Below are 9,758 nucleotides of genomic sequence, written 5' to 3' on the forward strand. Positions count from 1 at the left end.
CATACCTGGCTGGAAAGCAAGGGATTAAGTTTCAAGATATAAAGCACTGCTTACTTGATATGAGAAACAACTTCAGCCACCTTCACGGAGGTGATGATTTACAGAAAACGGGACAGGATCCAGGAAAGGGGATCAGGGGAGCGTTCCAATGGCAAACCAGCTTAACCAGTTTCTGTAGAGTGGGACTTGGAGAAAACCTATCGATGAAATGTGCTGGGTTACTCCCAGTGCACTGAGAAAGCTGCATTATGAAACACCTCAAAATGTAAATCAATGTGCATTTTGAGGAGCCTGTGCAGTGTGGCTGGCAGCCGTGTAACTGTGCATTGTAAGGAGCTTGGCATGCTCCAGTGAGCAGCACACGAGACCCTCAGCCCGAGGTGTGGTTTAATGGATGGCTTAACCCTATCTAACTGCAGGCTGCTGCCAAAACCCGTGAGCTTCCTCCTCCCAGCTCCCACACTGCTGCTCGTCCAGCAGCTTAGCAGCTGAGCAGCCGGGGCACATGGATCGATGAATCACATGAGCAACCAAAGTCAATACAAGGAGGGGAAACATGGTTTCCGACAAGGAGACTGTCTCTTTCCTTGCAGCTGCCCCCGTAAAGCTGAAGTGGTTTTGGAACCATGGAATCTGTCAAGTTGCTTATCGGCTCTGCACCTGGACTTTCGCGCTGTGAGTGAGCCTCTAAAACAAAAACACATTGTCAAAATGCAAAAACTGTAGCTTAAGGAAAAGAACTTTGGTTCAAGTTGTGTTCTGCGATACAAAAGAATAAATTATTAAAAAAAAAAAAAAAAGGAGAGAGAGGGGTAGGCAGAGTCAAAAATCTGGACTGAGATAAAAGGAGATTTGGCCTCTGAATCACAGCTGAAACTCAGTGGCAGTGTCTTCCTGTAGTCTCTGCAGCCACCTCTGCATACGCGTCATCCACCTGCTCTGCAGATCCAACATCGTCCCCATCTTCTGAGCAGAGGTGTATTACAAAGCTGAGAGAGCAGACGTGTACACAGAAGTTAAATACCTTGTTCCATATGAAATATCTGTGTTAAACACTTCTAAGATATCCCAGGAATGTTTAAAGAAATATTAGACAGAAATAGCATCATCGTTCATTTGCGAAGTAATTTCAGTCTAATGATAACTTTAATATTAAGCTAACATGTAAATGTAAATTACTGCGCATTGGAAGATAGAAAAATACATCATAATTCTTCTCACAGAGCTTCTATGAGACATTTTATGAGGGGTGCAGCCATGAAGAATTGAGCTGACTTGCCCTCTAATCATAGGAATCAATGGCAGATGGGATTACATAGTTGCTTGATTACAGTCCAGTGCTTCATGCCCCTCTTTTGAACACAAAATGTGTAACACGGAATTTGTCCTGCACACATCAGCTTTGCTGCCAAAACAAAGCCACCATTACCAGAGTAGCCCATAGTGCTATCGGTATTTAAGTTCTGTGGATGAGCTGTAGGGACTTGAAATTCTGACAGAGCAAAGCCTAATTTTAACAATTTCATCAGCATTGAAGAATATAGGACACTTCTTGCTGTGAGACTTTTTAAGATTTTTTTGTGTGTTTTAAAAGCTAAAGCATGGATGGTTTTTTTGCTGTTTTTATCTATTTCATAGAACTGAATGAGCTTGTTGAATGTGAAAATTAACTCACCTAAAGAATGTTATTGCAAACAGGAATATTTTCTTTAAAAAACACATCACTGTTTTACAGCCAAACTTATTTTACACAAAAATACAAATGCTCTAACACTGATCATAAAATACTGTTTTATGAGAACAGAAACCAGAGATGAATGCAATTTTAGTCAGAATAAATATTATTCCTTGTAGAATTTCTATTAACTCAATGCTCTGGAGAAGAATCTAGAAATCTGGGAAGAAGGCAGTGCTTCTTTTTTGGTTTTGGCCAGGGTAAAACTTTTTCCATCTCTGAGAGCTAAAAGCTTTTGGAAATAAATGCAGTTTGCACATTCTGTGCAACTTAATTTCCTGAGGATTACACAGTGGACATGCTCTAACTGAGGCTGAGAATAGAATTCTCTGTAGTCACAGATCTCACTGCTTGGACCAAAGCTGGGTCCCTTCCAAGCACGCCAGCAGCGAATTTGTCCTTCTCAGTTAGAGACAGTATCTCCCTTCCTGTGACAGAACAGGAAAAGATGGCAGCAGGGATAAGGAGCAGATACATGGAAGAGCTCCTTGGGTCTACTAGCGGAAACGAAGGCTGTTGTTAAAAACAGTAAAAAATTGACAACTGGTAAGAGACCTTAAAAGACAGGGATGGAAGCAGAGCACACAGGGAAAGGCTAGAAAAAATAGTAAGGGAATAAAAAGTGTAAGAAGACAACACTGCATTAGAAAGAGGGATGGGGAGACTGGGACTGGAGTCTAGTCTAAGAAGTAAGCAACAGAGAAAGAGCTGGGATTATCTAAGCAAGAATTTGAGCAAGGAAAGCTTATTGCACCTTGTCTCTGTCCTTCAAAATTCAAGGTTCAGTAAAAACACATGGCTTGTTGGAAGCCACCAAGGGAAATCAAGAAAAGACCTAGGAGGAAGAAATGAGAACAAGAACTGATTAGGCATTGTCAGGGAAAATAAAGTAAAAAGTGACAGTGGAGAAAACAGGCAAGGACAACAGAGTACTGCAACATAAGAGCTGGCAAGCAGGTGAGCCCTGAATGGAAATGGTGGTACAGAGATGTAAGGACACTCAGATCAATTCACCTCCTGATAAAAAGGGCCCACATCATTTCCCTCATCCTCCTAGTTCGATTTCAGTTTCAATGACCTGGATGCATTTGACTGATGGTACCACATGAGACCATCAATTCTGAGTTTAGGACTTGTGGAGTCAGGCAGATGATTGGTAATGGACGAGGCAGTATTGACCAAAGAGGAGCTAAAGCTTGGCTCATCTTGCCATTCTCATTCAAGACCTTTGGGTACTTTCTGTTCTTCAGGCTGAACCTTTTTCAGTCTTTCATCTTCTTTGTTGTTAGCAAAAGTGCAAAGCTCACTGGGCAAAGCACGGCATGACACTGTAATAATAGTCTACGCCGAATGCAGCAGCCTCCTAATGAAATCATTCAATTTCTTACCTCAAAGGGTAAAGATCAGAGTTTCAACCTGATCTGTCTTACTCAGATAAAAACATTAAATGATATAAAAAAATCAATTTAGAAATGTTAATTTGCTCTAAAAGCCAAAAGAATAGTAACTATAACCCCTGTGGTGCCAAACTAACTTACTCCCTATCCTCTCAAAAACCAACTTATTTTATGTGAAGAGTTTTAAGGTAAGATAAACTAAATAGTGCCTTTGATAACAGGATACTACTTGCATTTGTTTCCAGTGTTCCTTTGTGGTGTAAGAAAATCATTTAACCTTAAACTTTTCAGCAGCAGACATATGTCTGAGTGTCTGATTGGAGATTCAGTTTCATTTGTAGTAATACTGAACACTGCGCATAAGGGCAAACGGAAGTTGTGGTTTTAATAGATTAACTGTAGAATCACAGAACCATTGAACAGTTTGGGTTGGAAGGCACCTTAAAGACCCACCTAGCTCCAACCCCCGGCTATGGGCAGGGCTGCCCCCCACCAGCTCAAGCTGCCCAGGCTCTCATCCAATGTGGCCTTGAACGCCTGCAGGGATGGGGCATCCGCAGCTTCTCTGGGCAGTCTGTGCCAGTGCCTCATCACCCTCACAGTGAAGAATTTCTTCCTTTTATGTAATCTAAATCTACCCTATTTTAGTTTAAAGCCATTACCCCTTGTCCTATCACTATATACCCTTGCAAAAAGTCCCTCCCCATCTTTCCTGTAAGCCTCACTAGGTACTGCAGGCCACAGTGAGGTCTTCCCAGAGCCTGTCTTCAGAGAAGAGGTGCTACAGCCCCTGGCCATCCTTGTGGCCTCCTCTGGACCTGCTCCAAAAGTTCCATGTCTTTCTTGTGCTGGATGCCCCAGGCCTGGATGCAGTACTCCAGATGGGGCCTCACAAGAGCAGAGGGGGGCAATCACCTCCCTCACCCCTCTGTTGATGCAGCCCAGGATACGGTTGGCTTTCTGGGCTACAAGTGCACACTGCTGGCTCATGTCAAACTTTTCGTCCACTGGAACCCTCACGTCCTTCTCTGCATTGCTGCTCTCCACCCATCCATCCCCCAGTTACTGTACAGTATCCTGAAGCTCTTAGATAACGCAGTCCTAGTTGATTCAACCTACGCCTTCAGTATTTATGGAGCTTTTTGATCTTGCTCTCTCTGTGCCTCACTTCCCACTTTATCTCCTAGAAAGCACAGATAATAGCAACCTCTCATCTCACGAGGATGTTGTGGAATGCAGGTACATTCGTGAAGTGCTCAGCACCTATTGTGATGGGCACCAGAGGAAAAAAAATCAGGAAATTAATTCAAAATACTGTGATGAAATCATGGCGTGAAGTCTATAACTGACGAAAAAGGAGGAAGGAAAACACTGAATAGTTGTCCATTGTGTGCCCACAGTCCATTCTGGCAAGGAAGCCTATAGAAATAGAATATATGATCATGCAATTAACGACTTCACCACAAGGCACGAGAAGCTGTAAACAGGCTGTGCCTATTTGCAGCTTTTTGGTACCTGAGTTTGAAACCTTAGTTTTCCTTTGCAACAGGAATTTTCTGTATACGATAAAAGAAATGACAGATGTACTTAATTTGAACAATGAGGAACATTTGCCTCATCACCATTTAATGAAACTTTTAGCTCTTAAGGGTATCAGCTGCAGAGGAGGAGGAAAGCTTATACTTTGAAAATTATATCTCCTTGGTAGAAAACTATTCTTCTTAAGCCTCTCAACTGTCTAAAAATCCAACTGACTCCAGCTTCCACTGTAAAAATTTAATGAACTAAGCTGAAGCTTCTGTCAAGTCCACAGAAATAGATGTGCATGTCCTATTATCAAAGGGAAAAAGCAGCATCATTGAGAATTCTGAAACGCTGCAGGCATCATATGGTGCAGCAAGCCAGATCAGCTCAGTAAAATACTGGAAACATTCAAATGCCATCCAAGTTCAGTGTTTACTACTCTTCCTACCGTTGCCATCCACACTGAAAGTTTAGGTTAATTTATCAACTAAAGCCTCTTTTACTTCCAAAAAATAAAGGCAAAATACATATGTGGGACTTCGAAAATATGTAGTCCTGCATTCTCTAAGCATTTGCTATTGCCTCTGGGTTTTTTATGGAAATGAAAACTATCTCTGTGATCTATAATATTTCATTTATAAAATCTAAAGGCTTTTAGATCTGTCGGAAGCAGAAAGCAGGGAGAAAGGGATTTATTAAGATTATGTGTACTTCATATTCACATCTATTTTAGCACATATTAAAAGGTAAAACATTTTTCAGCTACTGTTTGTGTTTGTTAATGGCCATCTTTGATTTACACGGATTATGAGTCTTTAAAATAATCAACAAAACTTAACGTCCACTGTAATAAGCATGAAACATAATATATTCCTATCTAAATTATTTAAACAAGACTGTTTAAAATTTATGACGTTACCCTGGAAAGAGGCACACAAAGGATGAGTCATGTTTTTGAGCATTCTCATGTGTTATGCAGCAGTGATTACTTACAGAATGGCTGACGAAATCTTTGGAAAGGGAAAGAGTAATCTTTCCAAATCGAGTTACATAACTTTGATTTACATAAATGTAATCCATTCAATAGGCCGAGCAGAAAAGTAATATTTATGTCCAAGGCATAAAAATGTAGGGCTTTATTTGTAATTCTTACAAGAAAAACAAAAATAAAAGGGAAAATGAAGGAGGAGAGAAGAGGAGAAAATTTTCCTGTTTGGAAGTATGTGGTCCTTACTGTGCTGCCTTTGCCACTTCTCAATGTAAGAAAACTGAACATTGCTTATAAGTTCCAATGCAAATTAATACGATGAGTCCATGCATGGAGCTGTAAATTCAGCACGCCTTTGACAGAACCTACTTTGTGTCACCGTGTCTGGTTATGGTCCTAAACTGATTGCTCAGCCAACTAAAAGACATGGATACGCGGCAGCTTTCATCAGCACAGGGCACATTTGCTATTCCCAGGGGCCTGCTCTGGCCCTTCATGTCACCTGTATATGGTCAGCCTCTGCAGCACACACAACTTCAGCTCTTCTTACCAAACAACCACATGGAGCATGCATGTGTGTGTATGTACAGATGTATATGCGCACAGAAAAGGACAAGGCAGAAAAATGACTGAATTAATCTCTGCTATATTTCACCTGAAAACAATCTTTACAGCTGCCCTTTACATCTTCAGAGGTAACCTATCCAAAACCAGCACAGTATACTTCTGGGCTTATAGTATTCTTCTTAGCGCCATCTTAAAGTTTGATTTAGGATTTCCAAAACCAAACTACAGCAAATTAGCACGTACAGTTATATAACAAAAACTCCTCTGAAAGGAACAAATTTTATCAGAAATAATTACAACAAACAACAGTGGCTAAATTCCCTAAGCAAGCTTAATTCAGCCCTCGCCTGCACACCCACTGTGCAGCACTCCGAACCACATAAATACAAATTACGTTTTCCAGTTTATTGCTGGTTTTGAAGTTTTCACAGAAGAGCCAAGCCGTGAGCTGTGTGGCTGTACAGTTCCATAGCTCTGGAGCTGCCCTGCCAGAAGGGCCGAAGCACCCAAAGTCCTCCTTGTCACCTCACTCTCTCTATATGTAAAGCAAGTGGCTTCCTCACAGAGGCCTGCTAGGGGCAAATCTGGAGACAAATTTTCTTTCTTTCCCTGCTGGGCTCTCAACAATTCAGTGTGCCCAGCTGGGACAGACTCTCCAAAAAATTCATTTATTGGGGACTGTAACTGAAGTAAAACAGACTTACCGCAAATGACCACAATGTGTGCTCGCCAATGAATTATGAATTACCCAAATGGGAGAGAGAGCCTTGATAGGAATGGCCACAGACCATGTTGATGCCAAATGTCAGTACTTTTTCAAGAGCACAGGGAAACAAGAATGCTACAAAGGAAAGATCATCAAAATTTAATTCAAAATGATGTGTTCTCCCTTCAATCTGGTTCACAGAAAAAAAGCTGAGCTGCTTTGAGAAAACATAAACAAAAGCATATGCATTTATGCACCCTAAAGTCAATGCTATACTGTGATTTAGAATATATCCACAGCAATAGCAATTACTATTGATATCTATATTTTAATTCTAATATACAATTTTATTCCAATATCCATATGTATATACGGACTTTGGATTTATGGCATATTTAATTTTAATTCCGTATTTCTGGTGCACTCCATAGATAAGCTCCACAGAATTGTGTTAATAGTGGCAACAAGTGGACCAAGTAACGTTTTTAAAACTGCTGCGGAGTTATAATAAATTACTTTCTTTAGCATGATCTCTTCAGCAATTAATAACAGTAATAGTGCAACAGATTTTATCTACAGAAGACAGAAGAAACAAATAACATCGCAGAAACTAACCTCCAACAGTACAAAATCCCTTCTCCCCCATCCCCTAAACTAGATAAAGGCTTTGTCCTATTGTTTCACTGTTCAATTACATCTAAAAATCTAACTGACAATTTGTGAACTCACTTATTTCAAGCACGCAGAAATTCTGAATGTTAAAAACAGACATATTTTGAGAAAGCGTTAACAATGCAGACAGGGATCACACAAAGCCATGCAAGGTGAGCAAATGGCAACTCACAGGATGCTGTATACAAACTGATTGAGCCTTGACCAAACCAGACCTTGACATCAACAGCATATGGAGGGGCATCACAGTCCATAGAAGTAATTTTTTTAGATGCATTTTGTTAAATTATTACTGTTCTTGTGATTCTGCTAAATATAGTAGTACAATTTTCAAGCCTGCAGTTTTGCTAAAGAGCAAGGAGAAATCCTAAGTAATGTGGAGTAACTACTGATTAAGTATGGAATAAAAATCTCACGGAATTCCTCAGGGAATAACAATACTCCTCCTGTGTGAGTAATACAGTGTCAGGCAAGGTGTTGTGTTCTCTCAGAAATATTTGGACGGGTCAACAAATCACTCTGTGCTGGGATAAAATCACTGGGATAAAATAGTATGCAACCTCACAGCACTTGAGAAGGACAAGAACACTGGAGAGAGTCGGTGCTTGCACACTGCTGAGTCTCGCTCTGGACTCCCTGTCCCTTATCCATCCCCCTTTATGAAGAAATCAGAACCAACGCTTTCAACTACCTTAGCACTGAAAACTGTAGGTATCAGATGCAAGAATTCTATCCTTAAGCTTTTAAATACACCATAGCTTAAAGTCTGAATGTCCCGGGGTAAATGTAGGTAAAGTTCTGTTAGGTTTAACCTTTCTATAATGCAGTATGGAGCACAAATAATTTTCAAGAAAAAGGAAAAAAAAAACTAATTATGTTTACAATCTCCTTCTCTAGCCTTGGGCAATACTATGAACTTCATCAACATGAGATTCAATCACCCTGTGAGAATGTGTTATGTTTGAACTGTGGAAAGACAGTTTGTCAAGCAAAATTGAGCCTCACAATTCTCCATTTGTTCCTCCTATTCAGAAACAATTCTTTTATAATTACAAGCAATATAAAGGCTTTGCCTATTGGAAATCACAGGGACACAAAGTGTTCAAGCTCTAGTCTACGCATTCCCGAGCAAGAAAATACATGGAAATATAAATGAAAGAAAACAACTGAAACTAGTGAGGTGGAGGATGCTAGAAGAGAGGAGTATGAGTGCAAGATTTGCTGTAAGTAATCTTTGCCTGTCTTGCAGTACCTCTCTCTTCTGCCATTTTTACCTGATAATGCTTCTGATACAGGGCAAGTGCAGCCACCAAGACAATGCTGGAGGAGCTTGGGGGCGGGGAGAGGAAAAGATAATTAGGGAGTAGTTGATAAAAGTGTAGACTGATAATTAGACAATTACTCCGATGGATAAAGTTACACAAGATGTTATCACAACGATCACAAGGTTATCACACTTGTAGTTTTTTTTCCTCTAATCCTAAAAAAATAAACTCATTAGATGTTGAGAATTAAAGTACTCCCAGAGCCTGTTTATTTCAGTTAACTTAGTAGAAGGACATGAACATATGGTAGAAATTTGCCCTTGCCTAAAATTACTCTGCTTGTGCACGGTACTTTGTAAACACGCAGACAGGGAATGCCACTGCCAGAGACAGCAAAGGGAACAGGAGGATAAGAATGGGGGCGAAGCAGGAAAGGGCTTCCTACCATTCTTTTCACACATGCTAATGAAATATAATTTGCTGGAACAGTAAAAACTCATAGCACTTTAAGGTCCAGAAGGACTTAGCCACAGCTGTACGTGCACGTCTCCACATCAGTAATACATAAAAAAACCCCGAGAACAGGCACTGAGAAGGGTGAAGTCTGACGCAGACAGATAACCTGATACTGAGAAGCAGATGTGGGGTGAGAAAGAAGGCAGATCCATCAGCATGGAAAGGCATAACATAGAGTCAGCACCATACTGCACTGCACCGATGTCACTGACATATCACAAGTAAAGAAGCAAGTAAACTACTACGGGATTCAAGAGATCTTCCCCCAGACCTTTCCACCACCCCCCCCCCCAAAAAAAAAAAAAACACAGCAGAGAACAAAGAAAACTAAATGTGTGAGATCTCAGAATGACAGACGTTGCTTGCAAGTTAGAATGAGAGCCTTTCC

At 40.6% G+C, this 9,758-nt stretch overlaps 1 protein-coding gene across 5 annotated transcripts in view; it reads right to left on the reverse strand.

The window, feature by feature from the left end:
• RAD54B (RAD54 homolog B (S. cerevisiae)) overlaps positions 1–9,758 on the reverse strand; it is a 70,100-nt gene that overhangs the window by 34,909 nt on the left and 25,433 nt on the right. Inside the window, exon 1 of one of the 5 annotated variants that reach the window (XM_021388415.1) lies at positions 6,916–7,048. The exons of 3 other annotated variants lie outside the window; for them this stretch is intronic. The gene's annotated coding sequence lies outside the window, so the exon portion shown is untranslated. Of the gene's footprint in view, positions 1–54; positions 202–6,915; positions 7,049–9,758 lie in introns of those variants that run through there. One more of the 5 variants, XM_021388413.1, reaches the window with a different exon arrangement.

The sequence above is a fragment of the Numida meleagris genome, chromosome 2, assembly GCF_002078875.1.
Source record: "Numida meleagris isolate 19003 breed g44 Domestic line chromosome 2, NumMel1.0, whole genome shotgun sequence".
NCBI classification, from domain to species: Eukaryota; Metazoa; Chordata; class Aves; order Galliformes; family Numididae; genus Numida; species Numida meleagris.